General features: G+C 31.6%; 1 pseudogene; it reads right to left on the bottom strand.

Moving 5' to 3' along the window:
- Positions 1–10969: 10969 nt before the first annotated feature.
- Positions 10970–11967, bottom strand: LOC125825908 (cytosolic sulfotransferase 12-like; annotated as a pseudogene).
- Positions 11968–18004: the final 6037 nt, after the last annotated feature.

An 18004-nucleotide genomic window follows, 5' to 3' on the forward strand; every position in this document is an offset into this window, starting at 1 on the left:
TCTTCTCGTGATGTAGGTTCAGGTTCTCAGTATCCAGATCACGCTTAGATCGGTTCTCGATCTCCAGTTCAGCGAAATCAATGATGAGTCCTCATTTTCCAAGGACAATAGTCATGAGTTTCTTTTCAGTATTTTAGTCCTTTAGTTTCAGTTTCGCTAGACTTAGCTGGGGCATGTCCCAACATTTCTAGTCTATTAGAGGCTATTTTCAGACATAGTTAGATTCAACTTAGTATTGAGTTAATATCTTCCTTGTATTAAACTCATCAGTTATCATTTATCTCAGTTATAATATATGGGTATTCCCCATATTTTCATTTTATTTATGATTTAGCTTCCGCATCAGTTTATTATCTTTAGTATGCTCATGATCATGCCAACAGGGTTAGCTTGGGATCACTTATGGTCCTGGGTCCCGTGTCCGCATCTCGGGGGTAGCTCGGGGCGTGACAAATTTCAATAAGAATTATGGAGAGATATGTCTTCTTAATGAATTTCCCTGTTCTTATCCAAAAATTCAACGAAAAGTTACTGAGTTTTGCTTGTAATAACTGAACTGATATCACCTTCCTTATAGGTCCTTTCTCATCCAAAATATCCCAATGACTGAATTGCAACGTCGAACAGTAATATGGTGATGTGTATGTATAAAACACGGTCATTTGAGTACTCGATGACACCACTTGGTAGCTAGAGAGTGAATGATAGGAAGGGAAAACATATTCCTTGCTCAGCATGCCAAACAAGAGTGACGTGAGAAACTTCGGATGCCGTGGATCTAAAACATCTTTTGCCAGTGGTGGTACCTCATTTGTTGTGGGTATGTCCGAAATTAAACAAGACAACTTTAGAGCTTCAACTTGAGGCTCATCACTATCATCACCCATGACTTTAGATTCATATGGACAAACAACAAGCAATAATTGCTACCCTTTTCTGTTCGCCAAACTCGTGCCCCATGTAAATTCACAAAGAAAAATAAGAAAATGCACACGACATTGCCATTCGGGATCCCACACTAGAATAACTGAGTTAGCGTATGCAATGGAGCAAAACATGATAGTAGATCTCAACAATAGTGGTGGTTTCACGTTCATGGTAGAACGTGTTAGAGACTTGGATTTGAAACTTATTCCTGGATCCCATACACAAAAATTTACTACAGTTTCTTGAACAACGATATTGGGGGATGTCGCACCAGGATTAAAGGGAAATTGACTCAAAATATTGTGAGCATTTAATTCCTCAGTATAGTTTTCATGCTCTACAACAAGCATCATGTCATCCGAAGGCATGCTACTAGGTGGAATGCTATCCCCAATCTCCATAAAAAAAAATATCAAGACATAGATCCTCAATAGTCTTAGGCTCCAAGAAAAACTCCACACGATGCATTTCTTCAAATATCTCACATTCAATTTTCTGTTTACTAGAGCCACGCACATGAGAAGTTGCAATAACATACCTTTTAGATATATCTCTTGGGAAACATTCATCGAACACCTGACTTGCGTCAATGGAAGAAGTCTGTTGTACCAAATCTGCTTCTATGTATATTTCATTACCAATTTGAAGAGTTCCCATGCCTTTGAGAGTTGCAATCTCAACCATACTTCCGATAGGCAATGCCAAGGAATTCACATTTGTATACTTCTCAAGCAATATCTCGAGCATATGGTCTGCCTCAATGTTTCCACTTGTGACAACATCTTCCAAATCAGATGAGCTTGTGATATGGCTTAGAGTTACAACTGGAGAGGTAGATGTCGCTGGAGGAACAAATTTAGCATAGTTGCACATAGTCAATACAGAATCGTGAAGTATCTACCAAACTCACCGAAGTTGTTCGCTGTGGAAATTGCATAAGCAATTTTTCTGTAAAATGCTTCCAATCGAAGAATTGTTTGTTACGATACAACCAAGTAAACCAAGTAAGAGCTTCACCATCAAGGTAGAAGTAAGGAAGAGGTAGCCGGTCCTTCTGGGAGAAGCCAAGGCAGTTGAAATACTGCTCAGCCCGAAGAATCCAATCTTGTGGGTCGTTGCCACCACTAAATCGATCCAATACCACCATTACCATTTGGAGTACTCTCAATGAAAGCACCAATGTAACAAATGGTAAAATAGATGTAGTGATTTTCTCAACTCAACAATAAACAATAGAGAGAACAAATTAACAAGCTTTGATTCATATGAAAATGAGCAATTACAATATGAAAAAGACGAACAATAACAGTAGCTACAAAGAAGACGGGATGAGGGAACTAAGAGAGAATTGGGGATAAGAAGCATAGTCTTTGCCTAAGCATAATCATAATTCACATAACCCTTTTGTGTTAACTCGAAGACCTATTTAATCAATTGATAGTTGGGCCTGGATCCCAAACAAAACTCTCCAACATTTTAATCAGCCCAATAATCTTAAATGGACCAGTCTCATTCACCACTTCCAGCCTATAGGCCCTTATGTAGTTAGTTTGGTTCACAACAATTCACGAAGGGTGTCCAAGAATTGAATAGGTAAATAAAAATAATTTAATGAATGGGTGCACTAAAATTTTGTAAATCAAATTACGTAACATTAATAATTAATTTTCTTAATTAAAAAATATACCAAAAAATTTAAAATCAACTACATAATATTTAGTTTTGATACTCATGTTTATTTAATAGGATGTGAATGGACAAAGAAAAAAATGAAGAGAAAATTTAGTTTAAAAAGAAATATCTTTTATTCTTCAAGATTTCACGAACCTGTGATGACTAACAACGAGACATGAAAAATTAAAAGTAGAATTAAACGAGTTTTATTAAAAGAAATTTTATATGGAGCCTTTATCACTTTTAGTAGCTTTATAAACAAATAAGATTTCTTATTAAATTTAAATTAAATAATTACTTTTGAATTTTATTTAAATTTTACTAGGAAAAGCATAAAAATCAAAAGGCAAATCAATTAAAAATTCAATTGGCAACTAAACTTTTTTTTGCTTATTTTTTTAAGTTGCAAGTCTCTAATTTAAGATAATTTAATAGATAATATTATTTTTGAATTATTTTTAAAAATAAAAGATCTATTAATTATGATTTATAAGTTAATAAGGAGCCTTTTTGAAAATGTAAAAAAAAGTGTAGATCGGGGGAATCGAATTCAGGCATAATTAGTTGCAAATGCCTCAGCTTTGGCTGAGCAACAGAAACCCACTAGGCTAAGAAACATTATTGTTTAAGGGTGTCCAAAATGTCTTATTTAACCATCTAAAGTATTATTTTACTTATATTTACGGTATAATTTTCCGAAGAAGGGGTGTCAAATTGGACACCCTCAGCCTAGTGTAGCTCCGCCAATGCCTTGAATCCCGTGGTTCTAGCACCGATAAGTTGATTATCAAATCTATTTCAATTTGATAATCTATGTGTAATGGACAGTTCCTCCCTTGTTTGTTTTGGAAAAGAAGGAAGCAAAAAACTCTTTTCGTTAGGCTTTTAAAATTTTGAAGTTACCATTTGATAAGATACTTCTTCTCTTTTAGTTTATATGGCATTATTTTCTTATTAATTCATTTCAAAACAGAATGATACATTTTTGTATTTTGACAAAGGATATTCAACTGACCACCCTCCAATTTATATCGATCTGTCACATGTTTAATGGCATATAATACTCCCTCTGTCCCAATTTATGTGACACATTTCGAATTTTGTGATTCAAACAAGTCTATCTTTGACCGTAATTTTTTCATATATCTTTTAAATATTTTGAATTATCAATTATTGTGACTTATAGTACTTTTTATGTAGTTTACAAATATATAAATTTCATTTAAAAAAAATTGAAGATTTCATGAACAATCGGTCAAACTTAAACTGTTTGACTCTCGAAAAGTGAAATATGTCACATAAATTGGGACAGAGGGAGTAGCATATTTCGAGAAAATTAAACACAAGTTTTTCTTTTACCTTTGTTGCAAACTTTGAAGTGGTTGTTATTAGTAGTATTATTGTATGAGTGATTTACGGGGCAAATCTTCTTTGGCAATAAACGACCAAATTTGCACCTAATAATAGTGAAATGTGATTATTTGCCAAAGAGGATTAACCCAGCAATGCATCCACACACAGATTGAAGTCTCACTTGACCAATTGATTTGATGTTGTGTATCTTTAATACTATATGAAACTCTTTTATAGCAAAGAGGAAAAAGTAAGTATTCTTTTATTGGAGTATATTTCAATGCATATGCTCTGTGTAAAGAAGTTGGAATAATATTTCAAGATCTATTTATATACCTTTTCGACGTTTCAGTTTATGTGATATTTTTTTTAGTCTATTCCAATAATGAACGATATGCCTTTAAATTTGAAAATAATTAACCTTACACGTTAAGGCCACAATTTTCATAAGTATAGCCACATAAATGCTATGACATGTTTCAGACTACTTAACGCAGAATGTTTTGTGCTCCAGAATGTTCTTTTTTATTTTTGGCTTAATCAAATGAACATAGTCGTTCTATTTCTTGTTCCGTATTACAACTTTAGGAAAAATAGGTTCAATCCTGAATCCGTCCCTAGCTAGTTACCATATAAGTTATTCCTTGACCTTCTAATTAGAAGTACAAGTGAATTTAGGAGTACTATTTGATGAGAGTTTATGTCAACATTATTAACAAATCATTGTGACACTTATGAGAAGGCAACAACAAATAGCATTATAATATCACAAAAAGGGAAAAAGAGTGAGATCTCTAATGTTTTTGACTATGATTCCATGAAAAAATAAATTATGTTGTGGAATCTCTTGTTGTTGAATAGTCTTAATGGGATTTATTGATATAGGTAAAATGAGAAATCTAAAGTATATTATTTTTTAAAAAAAACTGAATCACCTAAAAAGAAAAATATATAGATTTAGAAGAAAATAGTACTTATAAGTTTAAGGGTGTGTTTGTTATAACGTAAAATGTTCTCTTATTTTCTCAAATTCGTCTGGTTAAATATTTTGAAAAATATTTTCTTTTTGAATTTTTTTTTTTTTTCAAAATAAGAATAATGATCAAGATGATTTTCTTATTAATAAAAAATGATTTCCGTCCTACTAAACGTTTATGTAAAATTATGAAATCTACAAACTGCAAATTTTGTGACATATTCTAAAACATATAATAGCATCTCCTATTTTTATATATATTCAAAAATATTCTTTTGACATGGAAATTATCTTGAGAATAATTCTCAACTTCACCGGTTGAACCATTCTCTGATTTAAAGTAAAAAAAAAAAGAGTTATAACAAAAGAAATACTATTATTTGGTTAATTATGTTTTCAGTATACTCCTTCATTTATAAGCTTGATTTTATTTTTATGATTCATGTATGTGATTTTATTTTTGATAATGGACGATTATATTTGTTAATTATATCTTTAATACACTCCCTCACTTTCATGACTTGATTATCTCTTTGAACCAAGCTCCCCGTGGACGTCCATCAATAACTAATTACTATAACACGTCACCTTGAATTTAGCTGGAGATTAATTGTGTTTGATCACCTATATTATCCGAATATTTATAGACACCAAAGTCCATTTCTAAATTAATTCTTCTTGTTTTTTTTGTATGTGTTTCAAAGCTATAGGTAATGGTGTAGTAAACTACGCTTTTTGGTGAAGGGATATATTGAAACCATTTGGCCTCTCATAAGTAGGTAAAGACCATTTAACAAAGAGTAGCCACAATACATGCCCTTCTTTTCTTTCAGCATATCCAAATGAATTATACCAATCAAGTGACTATATATATAAATGCCTTGCCTTTCTTCATTTCCACATATCAATAAAAAATTCTTTTACAAATGATGATAGTCGTATCAATATTTCATTCCCTCTCTCTCTATCTCAATTAATTCTTATGTGATACTATTTTTTAAATTAATTTGTCCCAGAAAAAAAAAAAACTTAATTTTTAAATCGCGAGGAAATTTCAAGAACTGAAGATTAATTGGAGTGTAAGAATTGCAGGTTATTCTCCTTTGGCAAGAAAGCTATGGTTATGCATAATTTATTTCTTGCCAAGGGAGAATTGCCCTACGTTTCTTTATTTTCCATATTGTATCTTTTTCTTTTCTTTTTTCAAATGGAACCATATATATGTCCATACAAAATATAACATCTCGTAAAGGGATTTCTGTTTTACTCGTTTTTACAAATCAATATAATGATATGATCCCTTTGATCCCTCAAAGCTTTCATTGGTAAAGTAATGTATGTGTTGTTATTATTATTATTATTATTATTTTGAATTTATTGCTAAAGTGTTATCATTTTTTTTTTAAATAGTATACATGTGTAAGCTAGACAATATATATTTGGCTCACTTTCGCTTTTTTATTATTAGATTGCTTAAATTGGAACTAGGGGTGTACATTACCGGGTTGGTTCGGATTTTTTAAAAATCAAACCAAACCATTTGTATCGGGTTAAAATATATATAAACCAAACCAAACCAATAATAGTCGGGTTTTTTCAATCTCGGGTTTTTTCGGGTTATTCGATTTTCTCGGGTTATTCGGGTTTTCTCGGGTTTTTTTATAAAGACTAAAGAACTAGTGTTCTTTCAGTGATTTAAAAAAAACGTTGAACACTAACATGATTTTTCATCCTAGAAAAGCATTCAGTAGTTTCTTTTGGCATTGCAAGCCCATGAGTTCAATAGGCAATTCTCCATTCTATTTGGAACACAAATTCTCAAAAAATTACTACTATTACTATTTTGGACAAATCATAAAATAATATCAATAATCAAGAGTGATTCATTATACATTAGAGAAATTCATGAAAGTAACATAGTGACTTAAACAATTTTTGCATAGTCAAAATATTGTCATCAAAAGTTAATACGAGTTATTTACATTCAAGTCTTTAAATTCTACACCATCATTAATTACAACCTAGGACCTTGTACCTAGAGGAACAAAACAATTTTGAAGTGAGATCTTCTTTTCATATTTTCCAAAAACCATAGCCTGCATCTGCAAAGTAGACAATACAAATCAATTAAGTTGATTTGCAACATATTAACTAGGTTGATGTTTAGTCCTTAGTTCTTATTGCTATTTAGAGCAAACAATAATTAGGTAATTAACAATCACAAAAGAATAAACTAATACCTTTGTTCCATGTAGTGAAATTAAAGTACATCAACTGGCTAATCAATCCTCAAAGGTGAGTCGGGGTATTCTGAAACAACTGAAACAAATTGAATACTAAATAAAATTCAAAAGCAGAGAATCATTTTTAATAACAATTAGAATATATAAAGTTACCTTCTTCAATTTCATCAATTTTTTGGACTTCCTCTAATATATCTTCAAGCTTGCATTCTTTAGAAGGCGATCGTAGCCATTGTTGAGTGCAAATAAGCGCTTCTACCGTTTTTGGAGATAAAGAACTTCGATAACTATCAAGAATTCGACCACCTGTACTAAAAGCTGACTCAGATGCAACAGTAGAAATAGGAATAGAAAGGATATCCCTAGCAATTTTCGCAACAATTGGGTATCTACTGGACGAAACTTTCCACCAACTCAAAATATTAAAATCATTGATCTTCACTACATCATCTTTCAAGTATATTTCCAGATCAGATTTTTTTACAACAAATCCCTCTTGATTCATGTGTTTCTCCCACTGAGATTGCAACAAATCACTAGATTCACCCATCACACAATTATCATTTTCAATATTTTCGTTAGGATCTTCAGAGCAAGAGCAATTGTAGTGATTATATAAGAGATTCAAAACATCTCTCACATCTTGAGACTTTAATCTTCCCATCAAAGAGCCATATGCAATAGAAAGAATATACTCTACATATTGCATCTTGTATCTAGGATCCAACACAACAGCAACCATCAGTAACATATTCATACTCTCAAACTTACCCCAATATTTATCCATCTTGGATTTCATTCTTGTTGCCATATCAACCAAAATGAGATCATCATGTTTAGTATACTTGATAATATCATTTCGGAGATTGAAAAAATCATGAAAGAAAGAGTGAGAAGTAGAATATAAGCTGCCCGAAAATTTTAAAGTTGCCTGATAGAAAATATTAAGAAACTTCACAAAAGCTTTCACATTCTTCCAATCATCTGTTGATGGATTTTTTGTTGTTGTACTTATTTCTCGACATTGCTTTTGATAATTCTGGTCATCCACATACATTCTTGTAAAAGCTTTTTCAAATTTCAAAGCTTTATCCAACATTGTGTATGTCGAGTTCCATCTAGCCTCAACATCCAGACTTACAAGACCACGGGTGTCAATCTTAACTTTCTCAACAACGGACTTAAAAGTAGCAAATCTTGAAGAAGAAGACCTGACATATTTTATAGCACTTCTTATATGAGAAATAGGCTCAATTTGTTCATCCAACCCCTCTTTTACAATCAAGTTTAAAATATGAGCATTACATCTAACATGTAAAAACTGATTTTCAAACATTACACCTTTCCAATCTTCAATACGCCCCTTTAAACTCTTAATGGCAGCATCATTTGCGGTTGCATTATCCAAGGTCACTGTAAACAAGTTCTCAATGCCTCAACCTAATAAGCAATCCTCAATCCCCTTGGCAATAGTCTTACCTTTGTGATCTGATGTTTGAAAAAAATTAAGAATTCTCTTTTGTAGATTCCATTGATCATCAATCCAATGTGCAGTGACAACCATATAAGTATAATTTTGGATTGATGTCCATGTGTCACTGGTAAGACAAACACGTTGGTTTTTTATAAGCTCCTTAAGCTTTTCTTTCTCTTCTTGATAAATCCTTAGACAATGTCGAGCAACAGTTACACGAGAAGGTACTTCAAAATTTGGAAAGGCTTTAGCCATTAATTTTTTGAATCCTTCTCCCTCAACAGCCCTAAACGGTTGTTCATCAATAATTATAAATTCGGTAATTGCTCTCTTAATTTCATCCATATTAAAAACCCCTTTTTCAGTGGAACCACCTTCTGGCCAGCCTCTTTTGATAGGTTTTAATGTTGTTTGCCACTTATCGGACTTAAATGGAGACTTGAGACATTTCACAGTTGAATGATTCCATAACGTAGTTGTCCCATTGACACTGTCGGCAGCAAATGTTTTAGTACAATAATTACATTTTGCCCTACATTTACCTCCTTTAGCAATAAACTTGGAGAAATGATCCCAAATTTGAGATGTTTCTCTACCTGTAGTTCCAGAGTTAGGAGTGACCGGAGGAGCTGCTCTTTTTTGCTTCTTAGGAGGTATGCGTCGATGTGGAGTTACTTTGCCTTGTTGTTGAGATATTGTCGACATAGTTGAAGGAATATTATTAATCACCTCTACATCCATTACAGAAGGTGTAGTTTCCATCCAAAAAGAAAGTTTCTGCACATACATAACAATAGTTATTAGTATTCTGATACAAGATTGTGTTTCAACAAGACTTCCATTCAAGTATTATGCACAAGACTTAGAAGTATATTTCACTTTGAAACCAAAACAGATACAAATATAGTACAAAATATTTGGTTAGAAAAGTATGATGTATATTACTGGCTACTGCTATCAAATCTAATAGTCTCTTAAATTTTTATCTCTATCACTTGTTTTTCCTTATCTCTGCGGACCATCACAATGTTTACAGTACAAAAACCTCCATACAAATGGAACCAAAAGCAATGAGTCGAACACTTGCCCCTTTTTCATTGCATTGAAACAACATAAGTAAAGAGAGAAATAAGTGAAACTTATATACAAAAAATTTATCATCATCTTTATCATCTTGTTGCTAAGCTTAACACACCATAGATATGGACACCAAGATGTATAATTTTTAGGTTTATATCTACGATTCAACTACCCAAAAATGTGATGTTGTTGACAATGGCAATACAAGAAAAATATCTAAAAACGAGTAGCAATTACTTACCCAGATTAAGATGAGTTGATGACGATTTGAACTAAAATCCACAAGACGAGCTCAATATATGTCCTAATAGCTAATGAGTAAAACCTAACAGTGACTAAGTCTTTGAAGGTGAAGAGCTATTTTTGAGTTGCTGATCTAATGACCTTTGTTAAATGAGAAAGAGAATATTAAAGGGCTAGTTGAATTGTATAATTTATTTGGGCTTTTGTTTATTCCTAAAAATAACAAGTGGGCTCAAGTCAACAATGTAGCCCAAAGTCCACTAATATTAAACATAAAATTGTGAGAAAGATTAAGAAAAATATATAAATTATATATTAATAAACATTTTTATGTATAAAATAAAATTTTAAAATTACATATATAATGTCGGGTTGGTTTGGTCTCGGGTTGGTTTTTTTTAGTTAAAACCAAACCAACCCAAATATAGTCGGGTTTTTTTTTTCAATACCAAACCAAGCCAAACCAAACCACTAGTCGGGTTTTTTTTTCGGTTTGACTCGGTTCGCGGTTTGGTTCGGTTTGCGGTTCGATTTTGTACACCCCTAATTGGAACATAATATATAACAACTACCTGGTTTTGTTTTATCAAAATCTAAAACATTATCATTTAGTCAAATTTTGATTTATTCAAAGCGCGAGTAATTTTTCTAGTCTTAAAATAGAATAGAAAACTGACCGCCTGCAACCTCATTGACACATAGTAGTACATAAAAACATTACTTGACGGTGACAAAATAAAAAAGTATGAATTTACTACATAATTTGCAACAATTTGAATTATTCTCAAACACAAACGTTTCTTTTTTTTGAAATTTTGTACCACTATACAGATTGTATAGCGGTCTTTTATTAAAATAAAAATTCTAAATAGGGATAAGTACAAGCAAGGGGGGCTATGCCTTACCTTACCAATCCTAATAAGATAATGAACTACTCCAACATTGAATTTCAAAATAAATAACTGCATTCGATTGGCATTATATCATATTAATGCCTAATCAAGTATATAAAAACTTTAATCCTGATCCATGAAACTTTTGCTCTGTGATACGATTGAGTTTCGCATTCATTTCCACGGTAAAATAATTCTTTCAATCTCCAATTTCTCCTTTACGAAAGAATATTTTATTTCCCTCTCCAGTGGACAACTTCTCATTTGTATTCACCTCCAAATTGCTTAAATTCTCAAAGCTGCACATTTTTAATATTTCATCCACCACTCCACAATTTTCTTCCTCTATAGAAAATTGACATTCTAAGAATTCAGCCAATCGTTTAAGTTGAATTTTTGGCTTCTCTTTCATTTCTTCATACATCAAGAAAAGTACTTTGTTGGGATTTGCTATGCTTTGTTTCCAATAATCCAACACGTGATCCCAAAATGGACCGTAAATGCTCAACCCCTTGCAAAAAAGATCAAACATTTCTTCAATGGAATTGGTATCTTTGTGATCAAGTCTTAAATTGTTTGAAAAATGCCACATAGAAATAAAAGTGTCCCTAGGATTCCTACACAAGTAAACAAGTTTGGTTTTTGAATTTTGAACAGATTTTGGCAATGAAGCAAATGGCACATGAGTTGCCAAAAGTCTAGGTGAAGTGAAAGATGAAAAATCAGGGACTCGACCATCAGCATAGAGTGTATGTTTCAAGAATGGAACAAGAACATGAGGATTCTTGACAAGTAAAGGGTGATTTTGTTCAAAAACAGAATGCTTCATTCGATTCACTAGAGTGAATAAAAGTGATTTTAACCAAGTGGTTCCTGATTTTGGAGTTGTAACAAAAATGATATCAGTGGAGCTTGAAATTGTTGTTGACATGCAATAACACCTTGGATCAATCTTGGTGATGTCCAAAATCCTTGGTATTCGTAGATATATGATCCAATCGTCCATCCCTTTTCTTTTGATAAGGTAGAGAGCAATTTCTTACACTCTTGACTTAGGCTATCCTCTTATAAATATTTGGGAGGAGATGTTTGGGATGTTGTCATGGTTTTGAGGATTGAGTGCTTTCTTCTAGTTACTTAAATAGATATCAAAGTAGGTAGATTCTCTGTCAGTATCATTTAAGTCAGTAATTTAAATTATAACTTAAAAAGAAAAAACAAATAACTTTCCTAGTAATAAAGATTATCACATCACCTCTCTTACTCGTATGTCCAAAATTATATACATATAGAGATAATTAAATGTCATTATCATTTAAGTCACTTAAATCATAATTTTAAAAGGAAAACGGATAAATAACTTTCCAAGTGATAGTCACCTTGAGTTAACTACTATAATCATTTAATTCTTCTATTAGTCAAAATGGGAATTAAAAATAAATGATTTCCTAGTCATCCTTGATCATATAGATAAATCTTTCATAATCATTTAAGTCGCCTATTAGTCAAAAAGGAAAATGGATAAATGATTTTCTTAGTCATAATTACGTCACTTTAAATTATATAGATAAATTATCTGTCATAATCATTTAAGTCCGTATTAGTGAAAAAAGAAAAAGAACAAATGATTTTCCTAGTCATCCTCGAAGTATATAGACGACAAATTACTTGTCATAATCATTTAAGTTACCTTTTAGTAAAAAAAGCAAAATAAATGATTTTCCTAGTCAGTACTACGTCACCTTGAATTATATAGATAAATAACTAGTCATAATCATTTAAGTCGCCTAATAGCCAAAAAGGGAAAAATAGATTATGTTCCTAGTCATTAATGAATTATATATATAATTAAATATCATAATAATTTAAGTCACCTATTAGTGAAAAATGAAAAAATAAATGATTTTTCTAGTCATAGGGAGTACACCACATCACCTTGAATTATATAGATAAAAAAAACTTGTCATAATCATTTTTATGAACTGAAGAAGACGGATCGAAGGGGTTTTCCAATTAATGAAAGTGACAGTAATGAATAAGAATTATTTTATTTATACAGTCGTCACTTAGAATTAAGTTATGGTGTTTCAAGTTACCTTTTGAACTCCTAACCAAAAGGAAATGTATCTTTTATTGATTTGCGATGTCAAAAAATCATGGAAGGAATTATGTTGACCAAAGAAAAGGTATGAGGCATCCCTGAATTAGTGGCGTAGCCAAAAAATTCATGAAGGGTGTCCAAGAATCGAATAGGTAAATAAAAATAATTTAATGAATGGATGCACTAAAATTTTGTAAATCAAACTACGTAACATTTATAATTAATTTTCTTAATTAAAAAATATACCAAAAAATTTAAAATCAACTACATAATATTTAGTTTTAATATTCATGTTTATTTAATAGGATGTGAATGGACAAAGAAAAAAACTAAGAGAAAATTTAGTTTAAAATGAAATCCTTTTTATGCTTCAAGATTTCACGAACCTGTGATGACTAACAACGAGACATGAAAAATTAAAAGTAGAATTAAACGAGTTTTATTAAAAGAATATGGAGCCTTTATCACTTTTAGTAGCTTTATAAACAAATAAGATTTCTTATTAAATTTAAATTAAATAATTACTTTTGAATTTTATTTAAATTTTACTAGGAAAAGCATAAAAATCAAAAGGCAAATCAATTAAAAATTCAATTGGCAACTAAACTTTTTTTTGCTTATTTTTTTAAGTTGCAAGTCTCTAATTTAAGATAATTTAATAGATAATATTATTTTTGAATTATTTTTAAAAATAAAAGATCTATTAATTATGATTTAGAAGTTAATAAGGAGCCTTTTTGAATGTAAAAAAAAGTGTAGATCGGGGGAATCGAATTCAGGCAAATTAGTTGCAAACGCCTCAGCTTTGGCTGAGCAACAGAAACCCACTAGGCTAAGAAACGTTATTGTTTAAGGGGGTTCAAAATGTCTTATTTAATCATCTAAAATATTATTTTATTTATATATACGGTGTAATTTTTTGACGAAGGGTGTCCAATTGGACACCCTCAGCCTAGTGTAGCTCCGCCACTGCCCTGAATCCTGTGGTTCTAGCACCGATAAGTTGATTATCAAATCTATTTCAATTGATAATTTATGTGTAATGGACAGTTCCTCCCTTGTTTGTTTTGGAAAAGAAGGAAGCATAAAACTCTTTTCGTTAGGCTTTTAAAATTTTGAAGTTACCATTTGATAAGATACTTCTTCTCTTTTAGTTTATATGGCATTATTTTCTTATTGATTCATTTCAAAACAGAATGATATATTTTTGTATTTTGACGAAGGATATTCAACTGACCACCCTTCAATTTATGTTGATCTGTCAAATGTTTAATGGCATATAATACGCCCTCTGTCCCAATTTATGTGACACATTTCGGATTTTGTGATTTAAACAAGTCTATCTTTGACCGTAATTTTTCATATATCTTTTAAATATTTTGAATTATCAATTATTGTGACTTATAGTACTTTTTATGTAGTTTACAAATATCTAAATTTTATTTAAAAAATTGAAGATTTCATGAGCAATCGGTCAAACTTAAACTGTTTGACTCTCGAAAAGCGAAATATGTCACATAAATTGGGATAAAAGGAGTAGCATATTTCGAGAAAATTAAACTCAAGGTTTTCTTTTACCTTTGTTGCAAACTTTGAAGTGGTTGTTATTAGCAGTAATTATTGTATGAATGATTTACGAGGCAAATCTTCTTTGGCAATAAATGACCAAATTTGCTCCTAATAATAGTGAAATGTGATTATTTGCCAAAGAGGATTAACCCAGCAATGCATCCACACACAGATTGAAGTCTCACTTGACCAATTGATTTGATGTTGTGTATTTTTAATACTATATGAAACTCTTTTATAGCAAAGAGGAAAAAGTAAGTATTCTTTTATTGGAGTATATTTCAATGCATATGCTCTGTGTAAAGAAGTTGGAATAATATTTCAAGATCTATTTATATACCTTTTCGACGTTTCAGTTTATGTGATATTTTTTTTAGTCTATTTCAATAATGAACGATATGCCTCTAAATTTGAAAATAATTAACCTTACACGTTAAGGCCACAATTTTCATAAGTGTAGCCACATAAATGCTATGACATGTTTCAGACTACTTAACGCAGAATGTTTTGTGCTCCAGAATGTTCTTTTTTATTTTTGGCTTAATCAAATGAACATAGTCGTTCTATTTCTTGTTCCGTATTACAACTTTAGGAAAAATAAGTTCAATCCTAAATCCGTCCCTAGCTAGTTACCATATAAGTTATTCCTTGACCTTCTAATTAGAAGTATAAGTGAATTTAGGAGTACTATTTGATGAGAGTTTATGTCAACATTATTAACAAATCATTGTGACACTTATGAGAAAGCAACAACAAATAGCAGCATAATATCACAAAAGGGAAAAAGAGTGAGATCTCTAATGTTTTTGACCATGATTCCATGAAAAAATAAATTATGTTGTGGAATCTCTTGTTGTTGAATAGTCTTACCGGGATTTATTGACATAGGTAAAATGAGAAATTTAAAGTTATATTATTTTTAAATAAAAAATTGAATCACCTAAAAAGAAAAATATATAGATTTAGACGAAAATAGTACTTATAAGTTTAAGGGTTTGTTCGTTATATCGTAAAATGTTCTCTTATTTTCTCAAATTCGTCTGGTTAAATATTTTGAAAAATATTTTCTTTTTGAAAAACAATTTTTTTTCAAAATAAGAATAATGATCAAGATGATTTTCTTATTAATAAAAAATGATTTCCGTCCTACTAAACGTTTATGTAAAATTATGAAATCTACAAACTGCAAATTTTGTGGCATATTCTAAAACATATAATAGCATCTCCTATTTTTATATATATTCAAAATGTTCTTTTGACATGGAAATTATCATGAGAATAATTCTCAACTTCACCGGTTGTACCATTCTCTGATTTAAAGTAAAAATGTCACGATCCAAAAATGAACGTGATGGCACTCGTCTTATCCCACCAAGACAAGTCAGCCTAAAGCTCAACCTTTACAATAAAATGCGGAAATTTCATAATCAACTGAAAAATATCCCCAAAATCTGATTGTCACGTGTACAAGCCTCTAAAGCATTACAATTGATTCAAAAGAAAAACACAAGTCTCAAATGATCTTGTATCTAGAATAGAACAAAATCATAAATAGGAGTAAGAAGGTCCGCTGAAATGACAAGCAGCTACCTCACAAACCTCCACAAGATGCCTCAGACAAGGAGAAGAGAAAAATATCACAAAGGTCCGGGCTAATAACCTACAAAAAAATGTAGTAGCAAGGGGTGAGTACCAAACCACACGGTACTCAGCAAGTAAACCTCTAAACACGAGCTAAGGGGATAGAATACAAGTACTCCTTACACCCCAATCAAACCTTCACAACTACAATCTGTATAAAACCAGCCCAACCTAACAGTTCACAATTTACAAAGCACATAGCTCAACACAACACTCTTAACAATTTCATATCCTCAACAACAACAATAATTTCATATCCTCAACAACAACACTCTAACAATTGCATATCTTCAACAACAAGCTCAATATTCCTCAGTCACAAGTTCCATAGAAAGGCACTCACAAGATCAGCAACACACAAGATCAAGTTCACCAATAATAAAGAAGTGCAATGCAATGAAATGCAATGTCAAGTATAGTGATTCATGTCTGACCTAATGATACACACCCGCTGTCTCTCAGTCCGGGACCCATGGGGGACATATCTGTCCATGCATCCATCGCGGCGCGCGATACGACCCTCGATAATAGTAACCATTGCGGCGCACGATACGTCCCTCGAAATATAGTATCCATCGCGGCGCGCGATACGTCCCTCGAAATGGTACATCCTCTTTATTTTCTTATTCTTTCTCAATGCACATAACACTTGTCACAACCATGTCTCAGAACAATGCAAATGACATGTTCACACAAATAATGAGGAGATGACCGTTTTCATAACATTGCACAATTCACAACAAGACAATCAGGATACAACATCAACAATGATTCAACAAGCCTTTCAAACAATTCTCAACACATCACACAAACAATTGATCACATTGCCTTTTATTATCCCTTTTTCATCATTAGAATTAATCAATGTGGACAAATCAACCCATCACCAACCCTCATTACCCTAAACACATATTACAAGGAAATACATGAATTCCATACACTTAACAAGGGTTTAGAAATTCACTTGCCTCAAATAGTCGAACAATCACTCCGGGACTTGAACCTTCCCCTTTCGTTGAACTTCTAAATCAATTTGATCTATTCAAATAAATATTCACAATAAGTTTTCAAAACTAACAACACTCATATTACTATAGGTCTAGCCTAGATCCAAAAACTCACTCAAAATTATAATCAAGTTCTTAAATCTTGATGCCAATTAACATTTCAATTATCATATTTTCCAAGTTTCAAGTCTAGGGTTAAATCCAATTTTTCCAATATCATTATTCGAATGGTATTCATGTTATATAATATGCTTAATACTTATTTATATGCACCCAATATTATATATAATAATTGAAGTTGTGACACGATGTTCATAAGAGATTTCCAACATGAAACTAAAACACGGAAACTGTATCAATTCAGGTAGAAATCCTACACCCACCCTTCTATGAATTTGCTTAATAATTGGCTCATTATTGCGCCATAATTGATCCACTATCTATTGTATCCTAAACTTACAGAACAACACTAACAATGTTACAATATTTCTCTATAAAGAGTGAAAACTCAAAACTTACCAATATATTTTAGCATGTAGTTGTTTCATATACATCAGTCACTGTACACTAAGAAAAAAACTAAACAAAACAACAATTATAGACTAGTCTAAGTACATTGTCCATTTTTCTTTCATAACATTATTATATTAATATATATATGTAGCATCCTAACTTCAATATAAATGGAAAGAGTTGGAACTGTATTAGTTCTGACCTGGAGAAGTACGCCTCCCATTTTCCATTCGTCTGACGCCGCTGCGAGTAAGTCCTCGCCTATTCCCTTATCTTTTTTCTTTTCTAAATAAATTACTTTTGTACCAAA

This window comes from Solanum verrucosum, unplaced genomic scaffold (assembly GCF_900185275.1).
Source record: "Solanum verrucosum unplaced genomic scaffold, falcon-dt-bn FXZP01000161.1, whole genome shotgun sequence".
In the NCBI taxonomy this organism is placed as follows: domain Eukaryota; kingdom Viridiplantae; phylum Streptophyta; class Magnoliopsida; order Solanales; family Solanaceae; genus Solanum; species Solanum verrucosum.